Source organism: Cotesia glomerata, linkage group LG1 (genome assembly GCF_020080835.1).
Source record: "Cotesia glomerata isolate CgM1 linkage group LG1, MPM_Cglom_v2.3, whole genome shotgun sequence".
Taxonomy (NCBI): Eukaryota; Metazoa; Arthropoda; class Insecta; order Hymenoptera; family Braconidae; genus Cotesia; species Cotesia glomerata.
Genome location: NC_058158.1, coordinates 7,497,839 through 7,512,965, shown reverse-complemented (window position 1 = coordinate 7,512,965; position 15,127 = coordinate 7,497,839).

Sequence of the window (15,127 nt, the reverse complement as noted above, 5' to 3'; positions counted from 1 at the left end):
AAACTCTCGAATCTTAAGCTTAACTCAATATTATTCCTCTACTCTGTCCTTCATGAATAACTCCAAATATTATTTATTAATTTATTTACTTGGAGGAAAAAGAAAACAAACAAATAATTTTTATCAATGAATTAATTTATAAAATGTTTCCAATTTATAACAAAGTTTGAAGAAAACAATGTGGCACGTAGCTTTTATCCGTGGCACATAAGCGCAAGATAGACCCATAAAAATGCTAATCCTTATCGACCGGCAGTACGGGAGCCGCTCTCACTGCTTGCATGCCATTAGCCCAGAGACCCTGCTAACGCAACGTTACGCAGACCGTCGTAGACAAGACTATTCAGACAATATACCGATCTACCGACATAAATGACGCAAAACTTTAACGGTGATCTGAAATCCCGCTCGATTTAACAATCAACTAAATTCTATCTTTAATAAACAGTTGTAAATAGAAAAAAAGGTTCATTTAAATCAAAAATATTTTGTTTTTGGATTAAAAACAGTTCCTTTTCTTATGTCAAGAAATTTACACTAATAAATGGAGAGCCGGTTTTTTTGTCCGGTTATACTGCGAAAACTACTGAACCGATCGGAATAATACTTATACCATAAGATGTAGCGTGTTTCGGAGAAGGTTTTAGTATATGATATGTTGGTGATTACTTATCCGGAAGCTATATTTTTTTGACTTAGAAATAATGAATTTTTATTGTAACTAAATTTATTCTTAATTATTATTATTATATTATTATATAAATTATTATTAATTTTTGTAAGAAAGACACAGGAATGTTATAATGATTGCACATTGAAAATTACAATGAATATTAGCTAGAATAATTACATGGATAAAAGATGCATGCCAATTCGATAGAATTTGGAATCTGTGCAAGTCAAAACAATACTCTAATTAAATTTCAAGTCTAGATCTAAAAATGCAATTGTATAAAGCGCCCAGCGGAGCGGGCGAGTAACAGCTAGTTTTTTTTTTTTTAAATTAATAGTATTAAAAATTTTAATTTAAATGTAAAGGATTAAATTTTAATTTTTTTACAAATTAAAAATAATAGAATCCATGCCCAAGACCAGGCTCGAACCCTGATCAGACCGTAAGATTTGTTGTGTAAGCAAAAATATTTTTCTCAATCCAACGGAATATCTTTTTCTTTCTGTATAAACACAAACTTAATTTTTTCAAAACATTAATACATCGAACAATCCGTCAAGCATAGAACGTCTAACTAAAAAAAGCTCACAAATCGTTTAGCTGCTAAACAAATTGGCTTACAGATTACAAAATGACAAATATACATACGAGAATGTTAGTAAAAGTGACAATAGAACCGAGACTAATCTCCGATATGCGTTGAGTCGGATCCATCAATCTAGATTATAATTAATTGATAGTAGAACCACCCCCTGCGGTAGGTGGTGACGACAGCCATCCAACTGTACCAAGCAGAGACCTATATATCCTATATTCTATATAAATATATTGCACAGACATATATATAGCAAGAGTATCGATGTATGGCGGGGTTGAGATATAGCCTGGTATAGTGGTACAGAAACTACGTCGTCGGTGTATTGCACTGGGTATAACGGGGGTGCAGGGGTGACTGTAGGTCTGTCTGTTGTCGACTCTTTATCGCGCCCCCGGTGAGTCGTCTTATGCATCTTTCATGAGGCAGCAGCCATCCAAGGGGTCCAAGCTATCCGACGACTACGGTCCGTAGTACTACTCTCTTCTCAGTACCACGTCACACAACTAAACACACAACCAACTGCCTTACAACTTGTGTATCCAGCTTACTCTCATTTTCGTCCTTTCCTCTTTTTCCTCCAAACCATTTCTTTATACTCTCTATACTACATATACTCCCTTTTTTTCTTATTCTTATTCCTATACTCGTCGTGATGCATCTCCTTCTTATTTTACCCGTTCGTCTATTTCTCTGGGTGCTGAGGAAATCGACACCGAGGTAAACTCACGGTACACCAAACTCTTTTACCCTATTTCTATTCGCCTATCAAGATCATACCTCAGATAGCAAAGTCATAGTCATAGTATAAGTTGTTGTTGCTGCTCCTACTTCTGCAGTGGTATAAGTTCAATTTCCATCACTTCCGTTTTTCTCGTTTTCCTCGATCGACAACTCGTTTTATTTTAGCACCATACTACTCCAAAGTAATGTACTTTTACGAGTGCTCAAAGGATTTTTCAGATATATCCACCGATGACGACCTTTTGAGCTTAAATTTCGATGTGACCTACCGCGAAAACCAACACCAATAAGATAGGATAGAGATAAAAATAGAGACCAGCGGAAATGAAGAAGACAAGTACAAAGATGATGGTTACCGTGACTCAATATCGCGTGATTGTACATGCTGATGCAGAGAAGCTTTTACTTTGTAGATCGGGTAATAGTAATAGTTGATGTAAACTCAACTTGCTCTGGTGTTATTACGATAGATTGTATTTTGCAGCGATCGATGGTGCCATTGCTGTGTTCAGTAGCCTGAAAAACCGGAAGTGCGTGTATTTGGTGTGCAATTTGCTATTGGCCGCTTATACTCTCGCTCTCACTGGATTGGTTTAGAGTGTGAGGTACTGACTGATCGCATAAGGGCAAAAGAGAAAGATGAGCCACAGTTGTGAAACTAGGGACATTATGGACTGGATGATTGGGCGAGGCCTAACCTTCAATTACATTATTACTCGTACAAAAACCCGGGTTCAGTTATTTACTACTATGTACTATGTACTCCAGTCAGCAATTTTGTCTCTTCTTTACTCGACTATTACTCTTGTCTTTTTTTTATTCTAGCTCGCTTTGTCTGAGTCTGATTCAGACTTAACCTTTCGTAGCCTAATTGTAAGCTGGAGTAAAAAATCCTCGAGAAAAAATTGGATTTTTTGCCTCTGAACAAATTGTTTTAATATTAATTTTTGTAAAAAAAATAAATAAAAGAAATGAAAAAAAAGGGAGTAGTTTATTTGGGGACAATTTAAAAAAAAATCTCGAGCTGAGATTTATCAAGATAGCGTGGAAAAATGGTGAGTATGGTGGACAGTTGGAACGTGGAATTTTTATTTTGTTTTTTATTATTCCGTTTTTTGGTGGTTATTTTATTATTATATGTATATATAAATTTTTTTTTGTCCGGGGGTTTGTGGACGGCGAATAAACGGAGATGGAACAAAACCAGGGGGCGGTAGGGTGGGTGAAAGAAGCTGCGAATGAAAATGGAGAGCGAAGCTTGGTATCCGAGTACGCTCGGGCGAGGATGAGTTACCGCCTCGCAGATTCCGCCAACGCCACACCCGGCCCTGGAAAACCGGCGGATGTACCGCATTACGCAAACGTATCACGCTATGTGGTCCAACGAAAACAAACAGAGCTTCAGGAGTTTCACTCTCCCTCTTTATCCTCATTCTCTTCCTCCCCTGATCCACCCTTTACTCCTTTCCCGGTATAAAGACCGTGCATAAATAAATGTACATTATGTGTATTAGCCCCTTTTTACTTTATAATTTTGAGTTTACTCGGAAAAAATCAAACATATTTCATGGTTTTAAGCTCTATGAAAATCTCAGCTACGTCAACATTTTTTTTTTTTTTTTTTTTTTTTCAATCAAAATATTTTTACACAAAAAATTTTTACTGGAAAAAAAAAACTAGAAAGAAAAATAGTAATGTATTTAAAGTACTGTATTGTATAGCTGTGAAAAAAATTACGTGTATCGTTCATCAATGAATCCAAATAATCGAGTGAATGTCTGGATGCTGGCGGGCGTGCATTCAAATTAGCACACTCGGCACACGCTCGTTTTACCTTTCGAACAACCATGTCGTTACTTTAAATGCACGGGAATCCATACTCACACGCATAGTATACACACGAGTATGCACACTTGTCCACAGTTTCTCGCCGGTCCGAGGGACATTAAGTGAGACTTACGTACTCGGCAAATGGTGTTAAGGGACGCGCATTTACGTCGTAAAGAAGGAAAACGAGAAACCATACCATACCGAGTAGAGTCTTAAAGCAATTTTAAAGGCGTCTGCAAACGAGCTCACCGGCAGCAAAAGAACCCAACAAACAAACAAAAAAAACTACCGATGGTTATCATCGTTTGGGTAAACTTTTTTCTCCTCTTTCTTTTCACCCCCAAAAACCAATTCTCGTGTGTGTTACTTTACAAAGAGGAGGCTGAGAAAAAAATCGATAAGTTTAAACTTTAATGATCGCCGAATCACTTTCATCAACAGGGTGATGTAAGAGATATATGGTTATGGGTGAAACGAGTCGACGGCAGAGTGTAGGTTGAAGCGGAGCAGAAGCACAGCCGTGGGTTCCGCGAGGGTTAGAGAGAAAGAGAGAGACCTCGGCAGACTCTCGCGGGGGGAGGGCGCCCAGCGATCGATGAAACACCCTCTTCTCCGCACTCTACACTCTCTACTCTGTACTACGAACCTCCGACTCGAAAGCAACCCCCGAGCAGAGCAGCCGTAGTGGTGGCCGTCATGGCGGCGCATGCAAATCAGCATGGCGTCGAGACGCCCTCCCAACAACCCTCCTCTTCTGTCGTCACCCCTCTCGCTCTCTCTTTCACGGCATTCGCAGTGTGGCCCCGTTGTATGCCTGCATGTCTACCGATACACACCTACACCGCGCCATATTATATATATATATATATGTATTTATACTATACCGAACATACCCGTAACTACAGTACGGACGAAACCAAACCATCGACCGAACGACAGACAGGCGTACCGACGCTTACACCACGCGGGACACGATCTAGGTATTTTGTTCTCCCTTGTCTCTATACACTATGCTCAACTGTACTCTGTACTCTCTGTGCTGCTATATATATTCTACAATTGCCACCCTTAACTCCTTCTTTTTCTTTATCTTGTTTTTTAGGTTTTTGTCTGTGCATTTATTTCTCTTTATTCTCGCTGGCTACTGTGCTAGACGTTTTCAACCTTCGTTCTTTGTGTTAAGGGGCTAGGTATATTTTTACTTATTTTTTCCAATATGTCAAATTAAATATTTAATTTCGATTCTTTAATATATTATATAGATACACATTTGACAGGTACTTTGCAGAATTTAATTTTAAATTTAATTTTATTACAATTTTAAATTTAAATGTCTTAAAAATTTATGAACCAATATTTGGTCAAATTTTAGATTTTAAATAATTTAAATAAGAAATGTTATTGGAGATATTAGGAAAAATTAATAAAAATATGGTTTTATCACTTAAAGAAAAAAAATAGACCAATACTTATCTATTTTTAATATTTTTTAGGAATTATTTTTCGGTAAGAAAAATAATGGGTGAATTTAAAAGCAAAGATTAGATAAATTTTTGTTATTGGTGAGTACTGAGTACAAACAAGTTAAGAAAATAAATATCAGTTAGAGCGGAAAGTAGTATACATAAATATATGTGCATGCAGCGATACAGCGATACATATAGATAAAATAAAGTAAAGTAAAGTAAAGCTGAAATAAAAAAGTGTATGTGCGTTAAAGTTTTTTTCATCTTGACGACGATCGCGTCTGAGATGTCCTTGAATATCTAATGTATTTTTATCGGCGAAGGATCTGACACACGCAGCGCGAATGGATAAAAAGAATAAGAAATAGCGTTTAAAATAAGCGGATTCAGCAGCAGAACCAGCATGAGCGGTGAACTGAAATCTCTTGAGACGCGACGAGAACCCGGATTCCATGTCAACGTCGTCGTAACTATTCCGTAATCGAACGCGCAATTTTATCGAACATCCAATTAGCTGCGCGGCTCAGGAGCGCAAGCATAAACCGAGAAATCGTTTAAAAAATTCCAACCGTGTCATGTGAACACATTGTACATTAAATAACAGGACGTATAAATACTGCATATGATTTTGAAAATAAAAAATACATTTATTTTGTACTCCCATCGCCCGATAAAAAATACTAAGTAACGCAAAACTCTGACTCGTGAGCAAAAAACGCGGCTATCAATGTCATTAATTTTAATTTTTACATTCTCTTTAACAAATTGATTTAATTCGTGTTGGATAAAAAATAACTGCAAAAAATTACCAGGATCCATTACTTTAATTAACTCGATTATTATTTTATTACACAATAACGAGGTAACAACAAAATTTTCATTCACATGTATAATATAATAAATTTGTTAACTATGTATTTATTTATATATTTAAATTTAAATATTAATACATAATAATTTATGCAAATAGTCGATTAAAATATATTACAGATTTATTTAAAAAAATAAATGATACCAACTTATATATATTTTTATTTAATAGCGTGTCATTAAAATTTTTATAACGCTAAAATGAATTCTCCAAGCGGTAATTAATTATTTATTTTTATTAATTTATAAGATTTGATGACCGAGCAATTTAACACTTAGAATATAAATTCAAAAACAGCACTTAACTCTTACTTTGCTCTGGAGAATAAAATATTCAGTTGAAATCTAGATAATGTATCAGAGTATTGTTTATGTGTCTAACACGTTCGCTAAACAACTCTTACTGTAGGTTATACGTGGAAATAGTATATGTAGGAGGGTGTATACAAGTAAGCGAGACAACGGCCTCGTGCGCGGCCTGCCGCATTTGAATACGCGCGAATAAATGCATAATAATTAGGTCAGTTTTACTAGTCAGCTGATTCGAAGCTCGTGAATACTTGGGGCTTCGGAATGCGTATTAAACAGGCATTTTCTTCACACACACACACACACACACACACACACACACACACACACACACACACACACACACACACACACATTTTATTCTCCCATGCAAAATGCAGATTAAAGATTGTAAGTATTAAATATTTGATATTTAATACTTTAAGTAAATATGATGCTATCGCAGACAACTAATCAGTGTTATTTGAATATTTATTACCGAATAATTGCTCGATCATAAAAATAATAATAAATCCAATAATAAATGACTGTAAATTTTGATTCCGCTGACGTGTAAATAAATAGACAATAAAACTGTGTTGCTGCGGTGTGTGATACATTAATTAATCGAGTTGGTAATCAACTAGTGGAAGTTGTAAAAAATAAAAAAACCTGAGAATAAATTTAAAACAGACAGCCGAGGGTAGGAAAACGAATGACCGAGCAAACGAATGAACGAACGAACGAACGAACTGCTACACTATAGACTACACAGTGTCGTTGGATGTTGGATATACGATTGACGAGGACCAGTCGTCCCCTGGATTTTTATTTCAGTTTAATTATTTCGACGCGGAGTAATCGGGACTGGCTTCGTCCCGCTGAATCGTGTTCCTCATTTCCTCTCTCACTCTTCTTCATTCTACGCCCGGGATCCAGATACCCACGACATTATTCTCCATTTATTTTTATTCCATTCATTCATTTATTTATTATTTAGTTTTTTTTTTCTTTATTTTTCCCTCTATTTTTTATTCAAAATACTTTTTCAATGCCGAGGATCTTGTCTGCCTACGCGATCCGCTTGCGGCGTAAGACCGGCATAACACCGGGAGACGTCTCGCCGCCGATTGCCATTACGATATTATATTTATGACGCAATTACCCGTACGCAAGTCTAACGAAATAATAATGCCGAGAGAGACATTGCTTTGAGATATCTCTGATGGTCTCTTCCACTTCGAGATTGCGTTCTGAGGAATGGAAAATGTCATGAAACTGGTCTCACAACTTGCGACTCAAGTCTCATCCAGTACTTCGCTCAATTATTTTTATTCTTATCTTTATTATTATTATTGTTAATAAAGAAAAAAAATTTTTCAATATGAATATTAATAAAAAAATTGACAAATTAATTTTCCAATGAATAATTTGTCATTAGAACCACGAACAACTTTAAGAATATTAAAACTATTAAGATTTTGTATACATCACTTGTACGCCCAAAGTTAGAATATGCATCTATTGTATGGTCCCCAATCTATAAAAATCATATGATTGAGATTGAGAAAATACAGAGGAGATTCCTAAAGTATCTATCTTATAAGAAAAATGGAGTATACCCTGAGGTGGGTACTGATTATTTGCAATTATGTAACGATGCTGGTGTGCTGACTTTGGAGGAGAGGAGGATTTGGAGGAGGGTGCCATCATGTAACTGAGAGGAGGATTTGGAGGAGGGTGCCATCATGTAACTTACGAGTTAATGATCTATTATATACACCAGTAGCCAAATCAGTACTGACACAAGCCGCTCCTTTATACAGAGTAGCACATCTATGTAACCTGATTACAAAAAATAGTGAACGAGCTTGTGATATATTAGGGTTCAATCAACCACTGTCTATCAATGATTTAGCATCTGTTTTAACCTCATTAAGAAACTAAAATTACACATAAAACCTCGGACATTATGTACATTATATAAATTATGTGATTTATGTTAATTTTGTAATTTATAATTAGTAATCATATTGTAGTATTGCTGCGTGTATGGATGTTCTTGTAACTATATGGCTTAGAGCAATTGCACCATCCTAAGTAAACTTTTGTTAATTATGTTGATTATATTTTATCTGTTGCCAATATGAATGTACTAAGTGGCCCTGTCAATGGCATTTGCTGTTGGGCCTTTGTTTGAATAAATAAATAAATAAATAAATAAATAAATTACTTTTTTAAGAGAGCGAAAAGAGACCAAAGAAAGTGCAAGCGAACTGTGAAACAGTTGTGACCTGGTGAACCTATTTTTTAGCAATGTCAAGGTCACAATCCGGACATCCCAGTAGACGGTAGTCCCAGTTTTAGGATAGAGGAGCAGAGGGAAGTCGTATAGTAGAGTCTGGGAGAGCGACAACTCGGGAAAGCGTCGGATAGCATGCAGAAACCAGAGTGGAGTATAGTATAGCACAGAGTTTGAGTTGAATTTGAGTCCTGACTCACCAGGCTGTGCACGTAGACCGGGCGCTGGCGTTGCCAGCATAGCAAGCGCCCGTTTTCAGAGTAAGCGTGCCTTCGCTCGCACCCGAACTCACAACTTGCGGGTTCTATTCGCGACTAGGACTTTCATCCTCAGGTATAATATAATGCAAGGAACAATAAGAGAGGAGATACCAGACCGTACTTCTACACGCCAACGAACTTCAGTTCTCGGCTGACACTGGCGATGCCAACAACCCCAACAATCCAACTGTCTCAATGCGAATTTTATGCAGACACTGACCTTACTCTTGTTTCCAAAATCACTACCGAGTGCTACAGAAATAACTGATAGCGAAAGTTAATAATTTTAGTACAAGGCTAATAAATTTTAAAGTTAGTTTTCGTTTTGTGTAAGGCTTTGTATTACTAAGCTGGAAATAATTTTTGGACTTTTTTTTGGTTTAGTGTAAAATATTTGGGATTGAAATTTTTGACAAAGGCTTTTTGACAAAAATTTAAAAACTCATTTTTTTTTTAGTTTTGTTTTGTAAAAAAGATTTTATTTATTAATATTAACTGTAATAATTACTTTATGATATTTAATTACATTGTTATTAATTTTTTTGTTAATAATAAAATTACATAAAATTTTAATAAAAAATAAAATTGAATAAATAGTCATTTATAATAATATAAACTATATTGAAACTTAATACCACATCATGTAAATAATTAAAAACTAATAAATTTTTTAAAAAATGTGATTGACTTGGATGGAGTTTTAAATGAATTAAAACTTACAAGGTAAATTGAAAAGCTTGTAAATTTTTAATAGAATTTTCAATAATTTTAGTGATTAACGCAACTTTTATACTCTTCTTTATCAAAAATTCCATATCAAAACTGAGTCCAAAAATTTTTTACTTTTGTTTTAAAAAGAGATTTTTTTTATTAATATTCATTGTAATAATTACTTTATGATATCTAATTACATTATTATTAATTTTTCTGTCAATAATAAAATTACATAAAATTTTAATAAAAAATAAAATTGAATAAATAGTAATTTTTAATAATATAAACTATTGAATGAAAACCATTCAAACAATACCACAGTGCGTAAATAATTAAAAACTAATAAATTTTATAGAAAAATGTGATTAATCTGATTGGAGTTTTAAATCAATTAAAACTTACAACATAAATTGAAAAGCTTGTAAATTTTTAATATAATTTTAATGATTGGCGCAACTTTTATACTTTTCTTTATCAAAAATTCCACATAAAAACTGAGTCCAAAAATTTTCTACCAAACATTCCTATTTGATTTAACACCAAAATCAATATTCAATTTTGAACCAGAGGATCTAGTTGAACACAATGTGGTGTGGTATTGATGTGGATGCAGAGCAAGATAAAGGGGATGAGTTAAGTCGAAGTTAAAAGTAAAGTATCTGAGAAGATCGGTGGCGGCTTGGCACAGGAGCGAGCATTATAACCACCGAGACATTAGCACACAATCGAACGGATCTTCCTTGAACGGGATGGAACCAAAGTGGATAGGAATACTCATCTCATACAAATGTGAATGTGCCGTGGTGGTGCTGCGGCGAGGTCGCAGGTCAGACCGCCAACTTGGTGCCCATTGTGTCGCCGGCAGTTCTCAAGTCCGGGCATGCCGTACGCCTGGTACTCTCTTTATATCCATATACTATATACTATAATACACATTACATTACATTACACATATATATATTTCTAGCAATGCAATATCGCCAGTAAGGCAAAGCTGAAGCTGACCCTCCGCCGCGGGAGCTACCATTGTTCCGCGTCCGCGGCTTCCACTCTTACGAGTCAGTTTAGCCACGAGTCCGCACAATTCCACTTGGTCATTCCACGTGCGTTTATCGTCCTTTATTTTATTATTATTTTTGGCTCTCACTCTCTCTTCCTTCCACAGTCCGGTATGCCGTCCTATCCGGACACTGCAACTTTATATTCCAACGGCTATTGAAATATTTTCCTTTGATCCCGGCTTAATGCTGCTTTGTGCCCGTTTAGCTTTAGCTCTACATCGAAATATATAAAATAAAATAAAATCTTTAAAAATACTAGTTTAAGGTAAAAATATATATCGATACCTTGTGACAGAGGACATCTTGATTGGACGGGATTAAATTTAATTTAACAAAACGGCGAATCACAGTTCGACCCGAGTGAAGAAAGCTCCGCCGGAAGTGCAAGTTGATACTCGAGGAACGTGAAATTTTTTTTTAAAGGACAAAATTCAAAAAATTGTAAAAATTTGAATGATTTTTCATTGATTTAATGTAAATAAATACACGGAGAAAAATTAATTATACTACACGGAGAAAAAAATATCGTTAGAATAAGGATATGTATCGTTATTCTGACTATACGCCGTATAGTCATTTTTTTTTAGAGATATACGCTGTATAGCCAATTCAGATATACAGCGGATCATCAAAATGACGATCCATATCATTATTTTAGCGTTACATTTAGTTAATTCAACTGTAAAGATCCTCACGTTAACAAAACAGTTGCCTGTTTTGACGAAACTACATATATTGACAAGAGCTATACTCTGTATGCTTAAGTCAAACAAATGAATCATTAAATCAGCAATCCGGATCGTTATTTTAAGGATACGTTGGATAGTCATTTTAACAATATTTTTTTTTCCGTGTACTTACTATACAAAAATGGTAACTCCTACTATCTAAAATGATAATAAAATTAATTAGTAAAAAATAATAGGTGTTATCATTGACAATTGTAATAATTACTGTTAATAATGGTATAGATTACCATTGAAAATAATAATTGTAAATTATAACTGTTACAATCGAAGATAGTAATTGTAACCATCTCAGATTGTAAAAATTCTGAAAGAAAAAATAATATAAATTTACTTAATTAAATCCTTTATTTACATCCATATTTTAGTTAATGTACATTTTTCTCTTTGGAATATTAAAATATCTTAAATTGCTTTCAAAATTTTTTTTTGAAATTTTAATTTTTTTTTATTTTGAATTTTATTGAAAATTTTGATTTTTTTGGAAATTTCAAATTTTTTTTTTAATTTGGTGTTGAAACTTGTTTTAGAAAAATAAAAATTTAAATATAATTTTAATCCGAATTTAATCCCGATTTTTTGCGCACTACACTGCACTACAGCTGCTTTTCCTTTATTCAGAAATGCATCCTCGGTAACGCAGATTCTTAATTTTTTAAATAGTTTTTACTAGCTTAGATAGTAGTTATTATTATTCCTGATGGTAACTGTAACCATCAGATAATATTAGGAATTACGATTTTGATAATAGTAGTAACTGATTAAAATAATAACATTTATTATCACTAATTACCATCATAATAGTAGTAGTTACCATCAGGATGGTAAATACTACAATTCAGATGGTTTACTTAATTATTTAATAGTGTATTACAACCCTAGACCAGAAAGTTGGATTTCCTGGCGTATGGGATATGATGGCCGAGGCGTAGCCGAGGCCATCATATCTCATACCTCATCAGGGCATCCAACATTCTGGTCGTGGGTTGTATTTTATTTTTCTTGCTCTCTAGCCGAAAGTACGCAACTCCGTGGAAGGAGTTTTGCAAAACTTATGGCGGACATAAAAAAAAAGTAAAAATTAATAAATTAAAAAAAAAAAATAAGTTATTTTAAAGTTTACCAACAACTGTTCTAATTAAGAGTGATAAAATGCACAGAACTTGGCACAAATATTTAAACTTGTTCTAATAACAGAATTTATTTTTTTGAGTTGATTAAAAATTAATTTTTAATTAGTAATCGACGGCTAAGAAAGATTGAAATTAAATTATTAGAAGCTTGTAGAGTACATGTACCTATTGTTTTATAAACATTGCTTAACTAGCTGTCAAAATATAAAAGAAAGCAAATAAAGTCCACAAAACTTTTATATTTTATTTTGTATAAACTTTTTATATAAATCATTTGTGTAGTGTTATTATTAAATTGTTCATTACTAATAATCTAGTTATAAATTATTTTTTATTTCTTTGACATTTTCTGGTTAGTTTATGCGCTGACATGTTAGATACAGACGAGGTTGTGACTGTTAGACAGTTGAAACTCGCGCCACGAAAATATGAAAAAAAGCGAGGTTCTGTGCTAGCCGGCCAGAAAATATGCGTAGCGCGCATGCGCCAAAACAAGCCACAAATGTTGCTCTTTCTGGAGTAAAATGCGTCCATAAAGAGCGTACTTTCGGCTAGGAGAGCAAGAAATAGTATATTACATACCTAGACCAGTAAAATAAGAAAAGTCTCAGATCACATGTAATTGTTGGCCGAGGTGAAGCCGAGGTTGACAAACATGTGATCTGAGGCTTTCTTATTTACTGGCCAAGGTGTGTATACTATTTTTCTGCTCGACGTAGCCGGAATGTGGCAACTTTGTTTAGCGCAGCGGCCAGAAAGTTGCCACTTTCCGGCCGGAGGGTAGAAAAATAGTATACACACCTTGGCCAGTAAATAAGAAAGCCTCAGATCACATGTTTGTCAACCTCGGCTTCGCCTCGGCCAACAATTACATGTGATCTGAGACTTTTCTTATTTTACTGGCCTAGGTATGTAATATACTATTACTACTATCGAATTCATATAATAGATTTTAACATAACTAGATAATAAACTCTACTATAAAATTTTCTCCGTACACTAATAAAATTAAAACTCAGTAGCATTGTACTTTGAAAACAACTGAAGAGAGTCGTGTTCGATACGAGAAATAGATCAAAACAAATCAAAAGCGACTGGAGTCTTTGGGAAGGAACAAAAAACATAAACCGGCTTTGTATCTGTATTCAGTATATTCATTTGTTAAACGTTAACTTTTTTGCATGGACAAGTAAAATGAGCCCATCCCAACGACGGGCCGAACAAATACACCAAACATCCAACACACGGCCACACACGTCGGATCAATGATCAATTATTACCAGCATGTCATTGTCCGCGAATTACACGACGGCAATTGACATTTCGCGAGAGCATTTATTAATAGACCCAATTAATATTTATCGATCACGACGAGTGATGATCGATTGCAGACATTGCTTTTTATGAAATAGTCGGTGAAAAAAAGGAATAGTGGTATCAACACTTGAAGTATTTTCAATTTCCGTTTTCACTGGACACTGGACGGGTGACATGGGTTGTATAGACAGAATAAACTGTTAGTACAGTAGCCAGGATTGATAAATAAAAATAAAAAATAAAAAAGCTCCCAGTAACGCGACGAACAAGTGCGCGGTGATGCGTTACAAAAACCTCGACATCGACAGGCTATACTGTGGGAGCCCGAGTGAGAGCGGGAGAGAGAGTGATGAGATTCGCTGAGTAGTGATGCAACGATGGGTGGTGTCGACCACCCTCGAATCCGCGAACGGGTTTTTGCTCTGCATTAATTGGCTTCGCTATAAAACGTAAGCGCATCCATCCACACATACTGTATTTTTGTGTGTATGGATAAAATGTGTCGATATATATAGTTATATCTATGTATATATATAGTTGTACTACAAAGATATATATTGATACAAGCACATAACCGCCCACAGTCGCAGCGCAACAAAATCACCGTTCAAGTCCGAATGAAATAAACTTGATGGGTTCGACGGTTGACCGGTTGCAAAAACTCGTCTCCAGACTACAGACTACTGTCGAAGACATCAATCCCTCCGAGTTTCTCCATCGTGCTTCTTGGGGAACTGTACGCACTTTCTGATGTCAGAAGCAACAGCGGTGCTCGATTTTACTCATGTAAGATTGATCTAAGTTGTTGTTGCTGATGTTCAGGTGGTTCTTCTGCTGATATTTCCTTCTTAGTGCTTTTGGTATGCTCTTTGTTAACGATCTTTTTTCAATATTGTCTCGATTATTTTTCACCAACTGCGAAAACAAAGAAGGTTATGGAAACAAACCTTGCAAGCAAGTTGACATTTTATGGACGGAATTGATGGACGCGGGGTTTGACAAGCTGTTGGTCACTCGGTTCTCATTCTCGGACTTAAATTGTCAATAATAAAATTAAAAACTCGATTCAATTGAAAAGTCATTAGGTTTCATTTTGTGGGATAATTTCATTTAGATTGTATTAGAGGA